The sequence below is a fragment of the Tiliqua scincoides genome, chromosome 3 (assembly GCF_035046505.1).
Source record: "Tiliqua scincoides isolate rTilSci1 chromosome 3, rTilSci1.hap2, whole genome shotgun sequence".
Taxonomy (NCBI): domain Eukaryota; kingdom Metazoa; phylum Chordata; class Lepidosauria; order Squamata; family Scincidae; genus Tiliqua; species Tiliqua scincoides.
Window position 1 is genome coordinate 59,669,920 of NC_089823.1, and position 13,341 is coordinate 59,683,260.

A 13,341-nucleotide genomic window follows, 5' to 3' on the forward strand; every position below is an offset into this window, starting at 1 on the left:
ACTGAGGGGAAATGGTCTTCTCTCGTTTTGTGCTGAGATTTGATGATAGGAAGAAAGCCTCAGGGCTCTCTTGCACTACTTGGAAGAAGTCATTCATTTCCCCATTCCATAGCACAAATGAGAAAAGACCCCCCCATGCCTTTCTGCCAAGCACTCTGCATGTACCAGCAGGACTCAGAGAAGGCTTATGGAGATCATGAGTAATGGTTGGCTTTTAAGTCAAGACAACATTTGTCAATTCTAGTTCTGTTCCACCCCAAGAATTTTCTAAATTGTTTTATATATTGATAACCTAAACTCCCTTCCAAATCATGTTATGTGCTATACAATTTTGTATACTTTTTAATTAAAATAAGTTGGTCAGTGGAAAATGTATCATATATTTTAAAAATCACTTGATGAAATATTGCAATAGTACAGTCCATACTAAAGTAAAATACAGCAAACATGGTTTGATTAGATTTGTATAAGAACTGTAAAACCATCCTTATTAAGAGCTGGGGCAGCATTTTCGTTGCTCTTGCAAGCCTCAAGTAATCCCTAGTGACTGAAAACTACTGGAAATTGCATGAGTTGTTCTGTAAAAAATTTTTAAAAAAATCTTTAAGTAAGATTAACCTCTGCTTCTCCTAAATAAGAGCCCTATACTGTAGTTTGTTGCAGAGTTTCCTTAGGCAATAACCATTTTCAGGGAATCAGAGGCACATAAAAATAGTAAACTCTCAGACTTCTGCCTAGTGTGCTTGTTTGCCATAAGGATTTCCTTTACCTAAATAACCTTATGTAATATACATGCTGCAGCAGGATGTGGAAAGCAATTGAGAAAATTATCTTGCCATCTTCACTTTTAGCCTTCACAGAGCTGCAGGATAATGAATTTCATCATGTTCTGTAGCTAGGATTCAGTGTTGAATTCTGAAATCAGAGGAGGCGAGCACCACTTCTGACCTTGCTGTTCTGAGGGTCGCCCTCTTCTCTTCCTCTATCTTTAAAATGTAGGAGCACAGCCACTGTTGGCACAGTTCCCTTCTGATCTGGGGGCAGTCCTCCTCTCCTTCCCTATAAAGGGAGGAGAAGAGGGCGGCCGTCAGATCGTCGCAGAATTGTGCCGACGAAACCAGTGGTGGGAGGAGAGGGTCATGGCATCACCCTCAAACCTGGTGCCTGGGGCATTTGCCCCTATTGCCCCCCCCCCCCGAGTACATCACTGCTGGGATTCTCAGAGTTCAGCCCTGAAATCAGAGCATAGAGAGGGAGAGCACTGGCATAACTTCAGTTCCCTCAGTGAGCCAAAATGGATGCTGTACAAAAATGCTACTTGTCATGCTACTCTTTATATGTAGCCAGGATCACCATCCTCTTCAGCAACTGGCTACTGAAATTCCAGTGCTATGGAAAAGTATGTACAGGTAGGTACAAAGAAATCCCACCTGGCTACTCTCTGATTAAACTTTCACTTCCTCCATCACTTCATCCACAGCACATAGGACCAAACTAGATGGCCTGTCTATTGTGTAATTGATTTTTCAAACATAAATAGCAACTGGGGTACTGGTGGGGGAGTCTTGAATAGGGTCAAGATTGTGGTGTAGGGAGCAGGGATTTCAGAACTTTTCAGAACCCATGATTGTTGATCCAGATTATATCCCACTCCAACTTGGTAGAGGTAAAGGAAGTAGGGAATAGAGGGGAGAAAAGTTCACATTGATGCCAATGGGAGGTTAGGGATTGGGGGGGCCAAAAACTCACATTGATGCTGCGACTCTGAAGACAGAGTCAGCAATATATTGCATACAAAAAAGGGGGGCACATGCAAGCAACTCACTTCTGCCACATTCCTATTACAATATGTGAAGTGGTCTTCTTGAATTCCACCCATTCCCAGACTACAACCAAAGAAAAACAGAAGCACAGTTCACCAGAGCTTATTGCTCCCACTTTAATCTCATCATGCATGAATCTGTTCCGAGTGGTGAACATGCAGCAAGCGTGACATTTCACACCCAGCAGCTAACCACTGCACACCAAGGTGGCTCTGTGTTTTTTTTTTCTGTTCTGTCATATCAGTGACAGACATATGAGCAACCTGTGCTTCTGCCATCAGAACTGCAAGTGGAAGTGAAGGCTGTTAGATACACACAATGCCATTGCCAGGAATACTTTCCACTAGAAAGAAGGAAGAATGGAATATTTTAGTATTAATTTTCACAGTTTTATACTACCTTTACTCCAAGAGGCTCAGAGTGGTGTCCATGGTTCTTTCCCTCCTTTCGTCCTCACAACAACCCTAAGAGGAAAGTTAGATTGAGAGATAATGACTGGCCCAAGTTCACTCAAGAAGCTTCATGGCTGAGCAGAGATTTGAGCATGGATCTTCCAGGTCTAAGCCCAACACCAGAACTACTGCAGCAATGATAGGAAATTGTAATGGACTGGGATCAATGCTTCCTGATTTTTATCTGAAAAAATAATTTAGGCTTTTATTACATTTTTCAGATTTCTAAATTATTTCAATACTCAGGTGTTGGGGGGTTATGAGGTTTTGGCAAAGCTTAGCAAGCCTGCCCCCTATTTGTTTACATGATCAATCACACTGAGGTAAAAATTGCTTAAATTGTTTCAGCCTCTGATTCGTTTACACATGTAAGAGGTGACTGAGATGCTGAAGCTGAAAAAGAGAAGGAAAAGAAAAGCTAGCAACCTTTGGTCCCCCAGGATAAGTGATGACATACACAATGGCAGGCTTGTTATCTATGGTATGCAGAAGCGAATAGGATTTCCCCTCAAACACAGGATGGCCTTTATATGACCCGAGATAGTGAGAAAGTAACTATCCAGCCCAAGTAGATTAGAACAACAATCTTGGGTTGAATCAAACCCTCATCGGAAATATCTTGTTTGTCACCTTACAGAAATGTTTACCTAAAGCAGGGGTGTCCAAACATTTTGGCAGGAGGGCCACATAATCTCTCTGACACTGGGTTGGGGGCCGGGGAACACTGAGAGCAGTTGCGCAGGCTCCAGCAAGTCTCTGGAGGGCCAAAGGCTCATTAGAGACTGGGGGGTTCCCCATGGGCCAGATTGGGAGCCCCCAAGGGCTGCAAGTGGCCTGCGGGCCAGGGTTTGGGCACCCCTGACCTAAAGTATCATTTCTGTTGTGAAATAAAGCTCCTTATCCATTAAAACCACAATCTACAGCAGTTATATGTAGTGTAGTGTAGTGTAGTGTACTGGTACTGTAATCTACACAGTTAAATTTTTCACCAAGCATACAGCACTCTGGTTTCATAATGCAATAGGCAGAAGCAAATCAAGCGCAGATGGATGCCTACAACACATCGTGAGGGAGATCTCACTACTCTTGGTACAAACACCTCGCAACTTCTCCTTCAGGCCTTGTATATAGACACCTCCTTCAGGCCTTGTCTATATAGTGGAGTCACATCTTGCATGAGGATTAGGCAAAGTCAGTGCGTAAGGCGATAATTGCAAATAGTCAAAATAACCTTTGAAAATCCCTGAAATCATTTAAGCTCTGCAGTCAGCAATGGATCTCTTTGGAGCTGCGCCTGATATTTAAGAGGTTCAGACTCAAGGGGGCCATGTTGGCCTTTCAAGTTCAGGAGGAGGCTTAGGATTCAGTGGCAGACTCTGCTGCCATTCCCACCCTCCTCCCACGCCCGATCCTCCCCTCTGTCTGCCTTCCCTTCACCCAGTCCCAACCTTCCCCCCACCCCAAAAAGCCAGCAGGAACACTTAACTCCCATGACATGTCTTCCCTGTGGGCTTATTGGCAGCGGCAATGCGCCTTACAACACTCACATGATGCCGATTGTCAAGGCAGAGCAGCAGCTGCCGCCGCTTCCCTAGTTTAGGATCAGGCCCTTAGCATCCACATTGTATGAAAAATATATACTGTTTCTTTAAAAACTAGAATCACACAATGAGAGGCACATGGGAACTGAGACAACTGAGGAAACAGCAGATTCATGTCTCCCTCTCATGTCACTCTCAGGCATATGCTCATGAAATGGATATGAGCAGAATGGAATGGAAGACTACACAGAATTGCCCGTAGTATTCAAATTGTTGTTTGTTTTTCTCTTCTTTATTCATTTGCATACACTTGAATTTGCATAAGTTAAATTTGCAAAAGTTGCAACTCCACTATAGAGGAAGTGGGAATTGGATGGAAGAAAGTTCTGAGGTAGTAGAATGGATGGAACACCTTCAGGTTGCAGGTGGAGGCTCATGTTTTTGAATGCTCCCCTAAAATTTGTTAAGTGGAAAACCAGCAAAGCAGGACTCATGCTATATTAGAAGAGTTCTTTTTTGATGTGCTAGGTTTTCACTTGAATGGGGGAGTGTTAAAAAATTGTATCCCTCACCTGAAGCTTGAAGATATTATCATATCTTCTCCTCCTTCTGCATGTGAGAAAAACAGGCCTTAAAGGTTTTCAGGTTTTAGAGTTCCCTCTCCCAGTTAGGAATTTGATAGTTGGCAGAGGTTTATTCAAGTGTTATAACTAGCCAATGTCTTATTCTGTGACATGTACAATTTGGATGCAACACTGCTCTATATCCACTGGCGATGTGGGCCATTTGGGCCAAGCAACACCAATTCCCACTTGTTCAGATTTCTGCTGGTACCTCTATCACAATTTCACCCCTCAGTCACAATCATTTCACAAGTTTTGATGAAAAAACTTTTGGAATTCTCAACATGTCCTCAAACTGCCACTGAACATGCAAGAAGAAAGATGCCAGAGCTTCATTCAGCATCATCATAGAAAAGTAGAATATTATGCAGAGCTTAAATGTATATGTACATAGTCTGGAAAATAATCTTAATTTAGCTAAACATTCAGAGACTGTGTGTAATATATAAATAGCTAAAAGGGCCATCCTTCAACATGAGGATTGTCTTGTGCAAACAAACATTTCTCCCACTCCTCTTAAAGCATGCAAACCAGGCTACTGTATTTTTCTCAGGTAATTACAGAAATGCACAGAGCCAAAGCCACTGACTAAGGCCCAAAGGCCTTTAATCCTTGCCTTAACATTTGATGCCTGGTGCCTTTGTTTCTTGAATCTTGGAAAAGGGCAAGGGGTGGGGAAAAAGTCAGTAGGTCATTTGCTCAAATGGACAGAAAAATATCCACTGACAATACAGTAATAATGGCATACCTGAGGCTATATCTGTAGATGTATTCTTTTGCTGTTTCCATCATTTCCTATTTGTACATCTAGGAAAGCAAAACAGCATTCAAACCCACCAGTTCTTCATACAAGACTTACAAATGTGAGATCATGTAATATAGTCTGCCGTGCATTGACAAACAATTATCTCCACTCTTTACAACATCTGCAGGACTTTATATATCTCAGGTTCAGACCATTTGTGTTTATCAATATGTGTATCACTCAGAAAGAGGATCAATTTTCAATAAACTCTGTTTTTTCTTCAGACCTTGAGAAATTCTCGTAAGAAGTTGGATTATTTTCGTGGAAAAATTTCATTTCACTCTTTTTAAAACACACACAGAGTCTTGCTCATAACCCTCCTGTGATCGTCCACTATCCCAATATCTCTTTCCTTTTGCATTGGTCTCCAGATGCATAACATATGCTTAGTACTATCAAGTTTCTTTGCAGTTTCTTTTACTCTGGTTCATGAGGTCATCCAATTCTTCCTCTGTTACACCCTGATCTGATTCTGTATTAACAATGCCTCCTAACTTGGTGTCATCTGCAAATATCATCAGTGTACTCCCACTTCCTTCTCCCAAATCACTAATGAAAAAGCAAACTGAAACAGCCCCAAGATTGATCCCTGAGGAACCCCAATGGTTACTTCTCTCCAGCCATAAAGTCTGTTGTTGTTTTTTTGCAAAACTTCAATTCAACCACTTGCTCTTTAATCTAACCATTTATGCAGCAGATCCAGAATTGCACAGATGTTCTGTTGTCCTTCTACACAACTTCTACATGCGTAGACTTTCCCATTTGTTTAAAGTTCTGTCCTCTGTGTAAGAAAGAATATATGTGTTGAGCAGTTGCCCCTCCACTTAAGTTAATGGGGAACTCTTGTTGTACACAGGAATTCTAGGGCAATATCATGACCTTTATGTTTGGAAAAGCTGCTGGACAGGGGCGCATGAATTGAATTTAAAAATAACTTGCTATATTGTATTCACAGGCATTCATAGATTTTACAGTGCAGTCCTACTGACCAAAAATTGGGCTTACTTTTGAGTAAATATGCATTGGCTTGCACTCTTACAGCCCAATTCTACTGAGTTCAATCAGATTTACTCCAAGGTAATGGTGCATAGGACTGCAGCTTAAGTAAAGTAAAATATCTTCATGTAAATCCAGACTATGGCTGCTATTCTATATATACTTTCATGGAAGAAACCCCGGTGAACACCATGGGACTTACTTATGAGTAGAGATGCATAGGACTGTGCTGTTAGGACCCAATCCTAACAGGCCTGAGCCGGCCTAGTTCCAGTGCACAGTGCCGCAAATGTGTCGTGACGCAAGTCTGTGACACTTACCACTGGATCAGTGTGGGTGCTGGTTCAGCGCAAGCCTATGTTGAGCCAACACTGGGTGGAAGAGCAATGACCGCAGCTTGGAGCTCCAGGTGAGCATCCGGCAGCAGACTGGTAAGGAGGCGTTCCAGGGCCGAAGGAGGGCGGGGGGAGGCATGATGGAGGGAGGGAGCGGGGCAGAGATGGCAGCAGGCCCTGCCACCATAACCTAAACCCCCTCCTGGCCCGGGAGACCTGACACAGGTCTCCTCGAATCTACACCTGCTCAATAGCGGGCGCAGACCTGAGGTAGACCCATCGGGGCTGTCTGGGGATTACATGGGGCATAAGCTCCCTTATCCCGCCGCAGTGCTACTTCCCTGCCCCAAGTGATGCAACGGTAACTATTTCAACGCCGCTGCAGTTCTGGGCCCTGGGAAACACAGGATCAGGCTGTTAGGCTACAAAATTTCTCCAGAAGAAAACATTATCTTCTCAGAAAAATGCAATCCAATTAAGGAAAAGGTTAGAGCGTGAAAGAAAAGCTTCACGACTTCAAGTGGAACATCTGTATTCACCAGAGATATTAGTTTTATGGTCCCAGGGAATTTGTGAACTAGTGTTTAAAAACCAATGTTAATATAGCCTAAGTATTTCGTTGATGGAGTTACCAGACATTAATCTCCCCATGGAAGAGACTCGTGATATCCTGTATTCGTTCTAAACACTGGATTAGAAATCTGCCAGACCTTCAGCTTTATTTGAGAATGGAATATTTACAGCCACCAAAGAATGGAACATTGAAAGGAAGTTAAAAAAAATGCACATAACAGGAAAACTATGAAAATTATTCAGGTGGCTTGAGTCCAAGATGCATTTGTAGGGCTGTTCAGAGACATGTGTGTAATATATGTCATCCACACTGGCATAACATCAGTGTACACACAGCAGTTGACAGCCCAGTCCTATCCTTTGCTGGTGTCTGGGCACAGTGACACTGATGCAGCCTGTGCTGCATCCTCTTGACCAGCCAGGGAACATGGTACACTAGAGCAGGTAAGAAAGAATCTTGTTTATTGATGTTTCCACTATGCTGTGGTCCCTGGCCAGCCTGCAGGATGACAACTGCTATGTGTACACTGATGGTATGCCAGTGTGGATAACATATATTACACACATGTCTTTAAACAACCATGCATTTGTATCTGGGTAAACTTAGATCTGCACCAGCAGCACAATTGCCATTGACAACAGCATTCTGCCTTTCCTGCCATGCTTCCCAGCAACCACAATACCATCCCAACCCTCCTCTCTCCACCCCTGCCCACAGTCCACCCCTCGTCCCAACTCACATCCTCTTGTGGTGGCTGGGTGTTTCCATGGTGCACGAGTGCAGACACCAGCCTTTTGTGCTGGCAGCCCCACTGCACACACTGTCGCTGCAGCATCAGTGGTAATGGAAAGGACCTTCTGCTGACCAAACTCTCATTACATCAGCAGAAGGCACCCATAGGATTGGGCTGTTAGTTGCCCACGTGATGTGCCCAGCTGCCCTTAGAGTCTATTATTTTGTATGAGGTGGAGTGAATCAGATCAGAGGTCCACCTAACTCATTAGTGTCCATTCTGACTGGCAGTGGCTTTTCAGGGTTTCAGGCATGGGCCTTTCCCAGTCCCAAATGGACATTCCAGCAAAACATAAGATCTCTGCAGATACTTTTCCAGAGGCAACATTAAGTACACTGTTGTGATTCATGCAGCAGCATCCTAATAGTGAGGGATCCTCTGAGGGAGCATTGTGCATGTGTCACACAAGGCTCCATGTACAGTGCTGACAATGCCAACTCAACACATGTATTGGTAACTAGCAGGTTTATTGATATGATTGCATACAGGCCTTTGGCAGAGCCACACCAGGCCTGCTGCAAGATTTCTTCTAGGCCAAGGAAAAAAGGAAAAGAGGTGATTTGGGTTGGACTTAAGGGGACAGTGCATGGTTAATTCCTGTGCCTGAATGGAACCCAACTCAAAACTGTAGGGCCAGACTGAAGAAGGCTCCACTGGCAGGAAAGAAGCAGGAGCAGCCTGAGTAGAGCTACCACCCGAATCCACTGCCCCTGCTACTTTTGCGCCCTTAAAAAAAAATACAACTCTTCTGCATGCCCCGCTATCGCTGTTGCCTCCTCCTCCTCTGGCGTCCAGTCAGGTGGGCAAGGTGAGGCAAGGCTATCTGGAACCCCTCCACCTACTTCCACTAGCCTGCAACTCTGGTATGTCCTCCTTCCTCTTACTCTGCCCAGCCCTGTTTAAGGGATGTGGGGTGTGATCTCCTTCTCCTTCTTGTCCACCTGGCCCTCTTGCTGGGCAAGCAAGAAGGAGAAGGAGGATGAGTCATGCAGTCCTGTTCCCATCACTCATGAAAGTGAGCAATTAGAGCAGGAGTGCTCTGATCCCGATAAGTCGGATGCTGATAAGTCTGATAAGTCAGAGCTCAAGTTGTCTGGATGCCACACCTGTTGGAGTGGAAACCTGGCCACTTAATTCTAGCTGTGCTGGTGCAAAATGTGCTCAGTGGTGTTGGAAATATATTCTGCTCATGGTCAGAGCTAAAGTGCTCTATTATCACACTTCAGAGGTAGACCTTCACATTCAAAACAGGTTCCAGATTAGAACTCTGGTAACCTCTGGTTTTGATGAAGTCTATATTTTTAAAATATGGAAGTGGAAATATTGCATATAATTATCACAGAGCACCTGTCCTGGAGACTGGTGAGCTCATACTGGAGACCTACTGGTCTTTGCGGTCATTTTGTAACCGGCCAAACCACCAAATCAACTCCTGCAGGCACAGATGAGCATTCCAGTGCTAAGTCCTCCTGCCTCTTAACACACTACTGTTAAAAACATTGATGCCCCTCTTCTGAATCAAGATGCACGCAGATTAGTATAACCAGACCTTGTGATCTGCACTGAAGGTCTAAAGCCTTTCAAGTGTTTGTGTAACCCTGAACAGAATGCAGACAAGGCAGATACACACCTGGAGATTCGTGACTTGGGACAGGAAGGCTGACAATAGCAACCCACTGATATAAAACAGAGCTGCTCAGCTGGAGACACAGTTTGGCAAGGAACCAAAAAGTCTGCAAAACCAATAGCTTTTAAATGTAATTAGCATCACAATATGTTTAGGATTTGGAGAGTTTCCAGGGCACACTGCTTTAAAGGCCTACACACTTTCTGACAGCAAGCACAAACTTGAGATGGGGATATGAGTATCAACTTGGCTATGATCCTATAAACATGTAGATGCCTAGGCTTAATATTAAAGCGCCCGGGACAAATCCTTTCGGGACCACTCACATCACATGCAAGAAATTAAACAAATATGAATGTATTTGCAAGATGAAGGCTTTTGGACAGAATTTCCTTTCTTGTTTGTATGAATATGAGATGGAATACCAAATCAGGAATGACAAACCAGCTTTAGGCTGATACCTAAAAGCATAAAAGCTGCCATTTTTTCCATTGAAAGAGCACAGATTTCAGAGAATAGAACACCAAGACAACAGGTCTGAGGCTTTAAATGTCTTCACAGGTTAGGGGTTATAATAGTCATAAGAAACCCTACATAGAGTGCTAGACAATCGAATGCAATTTATGGCCATACCTTAAGATCTCATGGGGCTATTACAGCAGAGGAAGTCTTGACTGCTGTATGAAGTGTGGCATCTCATTGCGGGTTAGAGCTGTGTTTTTCCATATTGTCTGTATCAGTGTTTCTCAAACTGTGGGTCTGGACCCACTAGGTGGGTCGTGAGTCAATTTCAGGTGGGTCCCCATTCATTTCAATATTTTATTTTTAATATATTAGACTTGATGCTCCCATGGTAGGTGACTACATCTGGGGACATTACAGACCTGTACTTTTAACAGGCTACTATGTCTATTCTTTTAACAATGATAATAAATGGGCTTACTCCTGGGTAAATGTGGGTAGGACTGCAGCCTAGGACTGCTAAAAAATTTTCTGCCTGATGATGTCACTTCCGGTCATGACATCACTTCTGGTGGGTCCTGACAGATTCTCATTCTAAAAAGTGGGTCCCAGTACTAAATGTGTGAGAACCACTGGTCTATATTAATGCACCCAGAAACATTACAGGCACCATTGGTGCCCATGACACTTGTACAATGATGTTCCACGCTGCATTAACAATCACTTGCCAAGGGAAAAATTACATTCTGCATTAACAGAATATTATAGTGCTGAGTCTGGAGAAAATGTGATTGCCTTGGCACCAAAATGCTACCTGGATAAGTATTGGAATCATTTACTTCTAAAAGCATAACGATGGAATACGTCCATGGATAGTTTTTCCTAGGACTTAAAACTAGTGAGGGGCTGTACTCACTAGTAGGGCACAGTACATGCAGAATGTCCCAGTTTCAAATCCCAGCTCCTCCAGGTAAGGCAAAGAAAGATTTCTGTCTAAAATATTGGAGAGCCACCATCAGCCAGCATCAATGATACTGAGTTTCATCGCCCAATGTTGTGACTTGGTATAAGGCTTCTTTCAGTGACTGTAGGTCTTGAAGAATCTCTCTTGTTGCATTTATCACGGAATTAGACACAGAAGTTACTGCTGCCATCTGCTCAGAGTCTGAAATAGTTTCCCCTGCCCTACACTTTTCCTGCCCATGGCCATTCTTTAACTTCCTGCCAAGCTAAAATGGCAGCACTGAGACAATAACTTCAGATAGTCATGCCGAAGTTCAATTCACATTGTGTAGCATCACCTAGAATCAGATGCAATGAGTTCTTCTTTTTAGCTGCAAAAAAGACCACCACTACAAGTAGGGGGGGAAATCTCCCCACCAAATTAATCTTCAGCCAAAAACAAAAAAAAACCCTCAAAAAATAAAAGCTTTGAAATGAACTCAAAAATAAACTGTTATCCTGAGCAGCCGAGACAGAATAATGCTTTGCAAATGTTTGTTTTTGGCCTGACATACTTGTTTGCTAAATTTCAGTCAGATGAGATTTGAAGCAGCTGGAAGATCCAAGCCTGTGGTGGGACTGGCCCTTCTCGAATCTAAGCTTTCAGCACCTCTGAGCCCTCCTGGGGCCCACAGAACTACTTGCAGCTAGATCAAAGGGAGAGGGAGTTCTTGCTGGAGAGCACAAGACCTCTGCACCCTGGCAGCTGTTCATTTGCGAGAATGGAGTGTCTTGAATTTTGGCCGCCTCTACCAGGGCCTGAAACGTTCCCGATGCCAAGTATGTGTGTATAACAGCAATGATTTCAAGAGTCCCTTCTCACAAGAGCGTCAGGAAATGAGGGTCTTCCTTTGTTAAGAGTTCAGCTCATCCTCCTCTGGCTTTTCTTTCTTTAATACTTCGTACCATATTTCATTCTTGATGGTTCTGTGACTATTTCTGGAAGGGAGTAATAGTGTCAGCATTCTTCTAGGCCACAGGTAATGGCAGAGTATGTGTTCTGCTTTCTATTCCTATTTATTCACCCTGTGATTCTGCAGCATGGATGATTTGTCCCATGTAAGCAGTCAAGGAATTTGGAACTATACCTCATAGACCAATCGTGTGTGCAGACTATCTGTCGACTTGCCAGTTGGAATGAATCTAGGGCCATAATGAAGAACACATTATATAGGGAATCAAAAGAAGGGAGCTACAAGTCCTGGGACACAGCTGTATGTTGGAGGGGGGAGATACATTTCAGAGGCAGCACGTGCATCCTCTGTGCATCTCTTCCTTTGCTGAGACAACTTGCTATGGTCCACAGTGCATCAAACAGGTCCCCTGTCAGTCTTCACTACTCAGTTGGGGATGTTGGGAAACAATTCTTTGTTAGGCTGTTGGTTTACTAATAGTTTAGAGTGATTGGCTGCCAGTTAATTGATGGGAGCTGAAACAGGAGGTGTTCTTCAGACATCTGGGCGGTGGTGTAGCTGAAGATTGTGTAGCCAGGAACCAAGCTCAGAATGATGCCCCGGAAGTAACATCACAACCGGAAGTGACATCATGCCCGAGTCCTTAAAACAGTAAAAATGGGGGGAAATCTGCCTCCTCCCCCAGCAGCTCACCACCCACTTGCTCTGCCTCCTCCTCTCAGCCAGTGGCATAGTTAAGGTATTTTATCTGCTACCTGGGGTCAAAGAAGCAAAAGTGCCTCTTTCCCAATTAGAAGGGATAACTGTATTATGATACATGGAAATGAGATGTGACTCATATTAACACCTTATTGGTTCCATGCTGTATCATAACATCTCCATAATAACATCTCATTGGCTCTCAGAACAGACAGTCTCATAGGTCAGTTTTGAGTTAAAGAAATCCACTTTTTGTTCCATAAGGCAGTTGCATTATCATTTTCTGGTTAATTGTTCACAACTTTTGATAGAATGCAGATATTCCATTGTGGTTTGTTTCACTGTATTCTACATTAAATTACCTTTCCTATGATATACAGGGTGACCCAAAAAAAACAGAACCCATAAAAATTTTATTGTTATTTGTACATATTAAGGTTTTCACAATTTTGGTCACTTTTACATATTAAGGTTATTACATATTACATATTAAGGTTTTCACAGTTTTGGCCATATCAAGCTCAGCTTGTCCCGTCCCCCCCAGAGCTTGTTGCCCAGTGCAACTGCTACCCCCTGCAGCCCCATAGCTACAACACTGCAACTAGGCATCTACCTCCAGAACTTGGAATGTAATACCCACAAATGTTTTGAAAGCTTATGATATAAAGAAACCTTTCAGAGCCAGTTTGCAATCT

At 43.4% G+C, this 13,341-nt stretch overlaps 1 long non-coding RNA gene across 1 annotated transcript in view; it reads right to left on the reverse strand.

The window, feature by feature from the left end:
* The window catches only part of LOC136645404 (uncharacterized), a 47,702-nt gene that overhangs the window by 12,484 nt on the left and 21,877 nt on the right, over positions 1-13,341 (reverse strand). Inside the window, exons 3-4 of the long non-coding RNA XR_010794125.1 lie at positions 5,188-5,246; positions 2,223-2,287 (exon numbers count right to left, since the gene is read on the reverse strand). This is a non-coding gene — a long non-coding RNA (uncharacterized lncRNA). The remainder of the gene's footprint in view (positions 1-2,222; positions 2,288-5,187; positions 5,247-13,341) is intronic.